This window comes from Adelges cooleyi, unplaced genomic scaffold, assembly GCF_023614345.1.
Source record: "Adelges cooleyi isolate 19-005CV unplaced genomic scaffold, UGA_ACOO_1.1 ACOO_flye_CR_arks_rails_tigmint_CR_PRNA_118, whole genome shotgun sequence".
NCBI lineage: Eukaryota > Metazoa > Arthropoda > Insecta > Hemiptera > Adelgidae > Adelges > Adelges cooleyi.
Window position 1 is genome coordinate 1,654,459 of NW_026095771.1, and position 6,960 is coordinate 1,661,418.

Sequence of the window (6,960 nt, forward strand, 5' to 3'; positions counted from 1 at the left end):
ATATGTGACATATATTTAATGTTGAAACCTTAACGACCATTCATTAAGGATAAGACACTACTTTGTTGAAAAATAATTTTAATTTTTAGTTTTTCTAAAAGACTAATTTTCGATTAATTAGTTTTAAAACTATTAGGCGTCGAATTAAATTGAAATAGGTATAATATACATTATTTAACAAATATTATTCAAACTATGTAGATACAGTTTTATTAAAGTATGACGCAAAAGGCAATGTTATTTGTAAAATAACAGACCGTTCTATGTGTCTAAAAATTACCATGGCCGAAAAAAATACTTCGATAACAAAAAACCATCTGGGTTAGCGTTGTATAAAATACTTGTCCAATATTCTAGATATTTTTTGAACTAAATATTTTATTTTACAAAGCCTTAAGTTAGAAAATCATCGATGAAACAGTTTTTTTTAAAGAATCCCGATCAAATATAAAAATATATTGGGCACAAGATGTCCCTTTTGATAGCTTTAAATTTAATTAAACAAGTAACTCTTCATAAAATACAAAGTTGGTCAAACTAAACTATGATTAATTTAAAGGTTAATAACATCTCCAGTTGGACTGACTTAATAAAAACTTGGTCCAACTAATATTAGTTATTATAGGGATTAGGTGTACAGTATATTTGTATTTGAAATAACTAAATAAAAAACAGCCATTTTTCAGCCGAGTCTGCAACCACGATAGAACATTTTCATGTCTCGTTGAAGTACCGAATAAATTTAGATTAGTTGTGGAATTATAATAAAAAATGACGTGGAGCTTCCAGTTACAGCACAAGGCCAAGAAGATTAAATATATATGTACAATCAATTTTCTGGCTAAAATTGTAGTGTTTATTATCTGGCCAAAAGTAATTTATCATAGAGAAGCAAACTATTTTGAATTTATTATTTAGTTCTAATTTAAACGTTGAACGTACAATATCTCTTATCAGATAACAGCGTAACGCTTTTTTCGGTTATGTGACAGAGCTAAGACATGAAAATGTCAAAAGTCCTTTCTTAATTATTTAATTATTCGTTAACTGGGTGGAAATAAAGGCCATAGTAGAGCACAGGCAATGTTGTTGCCTATATTATGTCAAAATTTGGTGTCTCAGTTTTAATTACAGCGTTTGTAAAATTAGGCCCACTAAACGGGGTTTTTGATAAAAAAACTTGTGTTAGACGCCATCTTAATACAAGATAATAAGGACTAATCTATTTGCTTTGTTGACAACGGGGCGACATTTAAAATTGGCATTAAATCTTCAATAGATACCAATATACCTTTATTTTGGACAAATAAAGTATAATACCTAATTGGCGGAAAATAGGCCGTGTGTTTTGTTTAACTGTACGTGACAAATTAAAATATAAACAACGATTTTTAACATACAGTTTATTATAAAAATAAACAATAAAGCTCCAATCAAACAAAACAAATATATTATAATTTACAAACATCAATATTTTTGTTTTAATGATAAATTTTCACGTCTGTCATGAACATACTGATCAATTTGATTTGTTTTCTCTTTGAATAATATCTAGTTCTTAATTTTGATTTTGTGAAACAATATACATATTCACGTGCACTATTTTGCAGTTCACATAAATTTATCGGATGCTTTGAAACTATTTCACGAATAAAGTTCCTGGTAAAGATAAGCTAACCAATAAACTCTGAGTCTAGTTGTACATTCCAAACTACACAAAAAATATTTCAAGTTTGGTCTCTTAATTGTATAAAACTAATAAAATATTAGTTAGGTAACATATTGTAATATATGTTGGCGTAAATCGAAAAACAACCATTAGCACGAAACTGACTTACCGTACTGACGATACTCTGTAGCTTTTTATATCTTATTTTTATTGTACTAAGAAACTTTTTAGGGGGCGTTTTGTTTAAAATTCGAAAATCAACTTATTAAGGTCCATCCTAATATACTTAAGGACATTAGGATGTGGCTTGTTTTTAAGTATTTGTGTATAAGCAATATTTACAGGAAAAAACAGGTTTTAATAAATTTCGACCATGTAAACTAATTTATCCGTAAATTTGCATAAGCTACTAGGTATTATTTTTAATTTAAAACATTGTTTCTATGAGTAAAAGCAATTTTGGTTTATTTAAAAATATTTTCAAAAAGCAACACTACAAATGTGCAATTATTTCAGAAGTAAATTAGTTGGTAAATGATAAAATTGACAAACGTTTGACTACAAATGTGTTTTTCAATAGGTACATTTTTCTAAATTTAAATTTCTTTTGATGTACTGTAAATCTACATTTTGTGATAAATTCAGACTTTAATTTCTACTATATCAAGAAAGTACATTTTTTAGAGTTATATGCCCTCTTGGTTACTTTTTTCTAAGTACAACTGAGAATTAAAAAAATATAAATTTCTAAGAAAACCCAATAAAAAAACAGTAGACTGTACAGTATTGAAAATGGATAATTAAAATACCCTTGTTTTCGCTTTTCTTATTAGAGAAAAATACTTTTTTAATACTCACAGCAAATTAAAGCTGTCTCATCTTTTACATCATTTAGTGCTTTTAAAAAATCAGGACCATTTATCAATTCTAATACATCTTTGGGTAATGCATTTCGATTTAAGTTAGACAAAAGCTGAAACAACGACATATTAGTATTATTATTATTACTTGTACCATAGAGTTCTTGTCTACTGTCGTCAAATACCCAATATAATAATGTACACTAGTTTTGCAGTTTCAGTTAGGATAGGTCAAAGCAAATGTATTAAGTAATTAAGGAGCCTCCGGAAATCATCAGTGCTTGACCTATTGATGTATAAACTAGTTTTTATATATTTACATTTTTTAAAAATTTTCTTATAGATACGGGCAAGATAGTTCCCTGATTGTTCCCTGATGGTTCTGATGTCCCTGATGTCTCACCACCGCTTGGTAAGACCACCCGAAAGACATACAATATTATTAGTAATTACATACTTTATCAGCAGTGGTATTATGGTATAATGCAAATATATTTATGATTGTTGATTGAGTCGCTATTTTAAATCATATTATAATAATATAGTCTATATAAAAAGTAAAATACTATTTATATTCTTAAAAATATTGTGAAATTATGTTTATTTCTAATTAAACAAAAAAAACATTATTAGTTGTAAAAATTTTAAAAATCTTATAGAATTAATATAGAGATTAAACTATTGAGGTTACTACTAAAATAAATAAAAAACTTATATAAACTATATAATTTTCTATTCCAAAAATGTACGAAAAAAATAATACTTGTTAGTGGTTAGGTAAATGAATATTTAAAAGAAAGGATTAATAATTAATTAGAAAAAATTTAGTCCAACATCTTTATTTACTTAGGTACAATAAGACCGAACAAATACACATCAAATAGCGCAACACTCATGTTGGATTTCGACTGTCGTCAAATACCCAATGTATTAATGTACAGTTGTTTTGCAGTTTCAGTTAGGATAGGTCAAAGCAAATGTATTAATAAATTAAAGAAGATCCGGAAATCATCAGTGCATAACCTATTTAAGTAAGAACTAGTTTTTATATATTTACATTTACTAAATAGCTTATTATTATTATTTATAGTTTTATTTAGTTCGACAGTGGTTTTGTCGTATCAGAATCATTAAATGTCTTAATAAGTACACGGATAGGTTTTTTTCCCAATAAATCGAGTGTCTACTATAATCAGTTACACGATTTAGTCGTCTGTGATATCATGTAATAATCCCAATATCATGATACCGATCATTGGGCCCTAACCCAATCTAACACGGATAGACGTTACCAACAGTTTTTAGTGCCTGTTCGTTTCTCCCATCTGGTACACCGGGTTTTTATTAAAAAAAAAAAATTGATGTTTAATATGCTATGGATACATAATGAGTTCCAACTACTGACAAATTTTCAACCCAAAAGGTTTAAAATTACCACTAAAAACCCCGAAAAACAAAAAAACTTGTACCCCCCCTAGGGGGTAGGAAATGGGTATAGTTTAAATTTGACACAACTGACGTGTGTGGGCATACCAAATAATTATTTCTTATACATTTCAACTCGATCCGACTCTTTTTCTCGAAATTATAGCCAGTAAAAGTTCTAATTTAAAAACCCGTACGGTTTTTTTTTTTGTTTTTTCAAATTTCGTCTGTGAAGAATTAAACTTTTTCAACTTTTACCCCCCCCCCCCAAAGCACAAATTAGATAAAATTCGTGATTTTTAGAGTTGCTATTCGAAGGAATTGGTCTAGTATTAAAAAAGTTACATTGCGTACAGCTAAAAAAAAAAGCCCACATCAGAGTAAAACCAATACCTTCTCGCTTTGCATCGAAGCTAAAATTATAAGTTATTTTTATGAAACCAGTTTAATTTTAGTTTATAAGTCTGACAACATAATTCGTTTCGAGCTTCAGATTCAATTTTTAAATTTAATAAGTGGACATGCAATCTCTTTTATGATAATTATCGGATAGGAACTTGAAAAAAATAAACGATTAATAATTTATGAATTTTATAGATTCCTAATGTTGTAATGCTGTTAATGTATCATTAACTGATAATGTTACTTTTATACACAAAATTCAGTTTACTGTAGGGTAAAAAAATTTCTTATAAATGATGAAAAAATCTTTAGCAAACATTTTTAGCTTCGATGCAAAGCGAGAAGGTATTGGTTTTACTCTGATGTGTGGTTTTTTTTATCCGTATACACTGTTACTTTTCTAATACTTGACCAATTCCTTCGAATAGGAAATCTATAAATCGAAAATTTCATCTAGTTGGTACTTGGGAGGGGGGGGGGTAAAATTTGAAAAAGTTAACTTCTTCACAGACGAAATTTGAAAAAAATATTCTTTTTTTTTTAATATCTTTTATAATCGCATTATAATAATATTTTACAAATTCGGTAATGTATTCTACATTTTTGTGTTTACAAGTACACTGTTCGGACTAAAGTACATATTTGGCAAACATTGTTTTGAAAATCATTTTTATAAAGATGTGTTTTTTTTTTTTTTTACAGATTTTCTATAATACACAGTTTATTTTCATAAATATCACAGCGAAAACGTATCCTACATATTTTGTATTTATCATAGTATATTTTTACAATATGTGTGGGCCTTAGTAATACCGTTAACACTTATAGACATTCAAAATCATTTTTGGTAAAAAAACAAACATTCGCATAAACAGCACCGTCGTGACCCCTAGATTTATTTTTTTGGCTATCCAAACGAACGTGCGACTGTATATTTTTGTACCTAAATACACATTTGGTAACAAAAATATATTTCCAGCGAGCATTTTTTTGTTGAAAAAATACATTTTTCGTAATATTAAAAATTAATAAAATTAGGTTACATTCTTGGAAATCGTAAATTTTTTTTACAAATAAAGACTAAAACGCAGGGTCACTTTCTGAAGTGTCTACCGAACCGATTTTAATAATTGGTTTTATAGTTTAACATCGTTTCTATGAAAAGGCTATTATTTGTGTGTATAAGTTATGAACGAAACTATATAAGTAGGTATTAGCCAGATACCGGGCGTGGATCGAATGAAACGCCTCGCCAACCCCATCCCTAAAAAAGTATTTTCTATAATCGCCAAAAAACAACGGTTTATTAATTTCGATTAATAATCATTTAAAAATCGATTCAATGTGTTTTAATCACATTGAAAAGTGAATTATTCACTAGTTTGAACAATAATTCATCTATTAAATATATAAGCATATTTTTTAATTGCATTTAATTATGAAAATGTTGGCCTTTTAGCCCCCACATTAAAAAATAGTAAGCTTCTCATAATCGACCTTTTGTTTTATAAGCGTCTATATATATTAAATTTAAATGGGATATGCAATGGATATAATTATAGAAAGTGATAAAACGTTAATTTATCTTTTTTCAAGTACCACCATTGTTAAAACTGTTTTTACATAAACAATAATATATTTTTACATTAAAAAAACTCCTCCGGGTTGTATCTTTAACTTTTCAATATTTTCCTTTTCCATTTGGTCTAGCAGGTTGTTTAAATTTTTTTTTAAATAATAATATTTTTTGCACAAATACAGGCTAATCCATTTGATGCAAGACACTCATATTCTCGGAAAATATGATTATTTTGAAAATAATTTTTTCTGTTACTTGTACCTACGTATTTTACTACATTTTTCAAATGGAAACATATGTTTTTAATTCTATAAATATGTAGAAAAAACATTTAAAACAATTTTAACTTTTGAATTTTAAATTTTCATCAATCTGTTCGTTTGACATTACAAAGATATTTTATTTCTCTTTATAACTGATGTCTTCGGTTTTCCAAAATTCAATAGCCCATAAAATTCATACCTGAGTTCACATTGTCCGTTAGGCGAGAACACCGATAACCAGACACAACGAAATGTTTTGAGATAATGACAGAAAAGGTGTTTTACCTGTTCAAACACAGTGACAGTGTTATTGACGGGGCCAATGTTTCTTAGCATGCGATGATACCGAGAACTGAGCTTGTATTATTTTGCAATATTTTTCGCTGCAAACTTGTGCGTTCAATGTATTCAGTATTATTTAACACTATACCGCAAAACCCGTATCAGTCGAGACTAATTTACTCGGCCGACATCGTACAAGGTATAAGGGTTTTAATATTTTAGCATAAAATATAGGTGAACGTTACATTCTACTGGAAAGTTCAGACGAGTAAAGTTGGTCCCAAACCCCTAACGCAGAAGACATATTCCAAGATAGCTCAAGCGACGTAAGCTGCTTATGTTAAATATAATATATGGCGAAATTGATTCACCGAAAACGCTGTGTGTTATTATTTTTTTTTTAAATTACAAACCACGATTATTTTATTAAAATGTTTATTTCCCAATTTATCGCTCAAATCACAGGGCACCCCAAGTGCT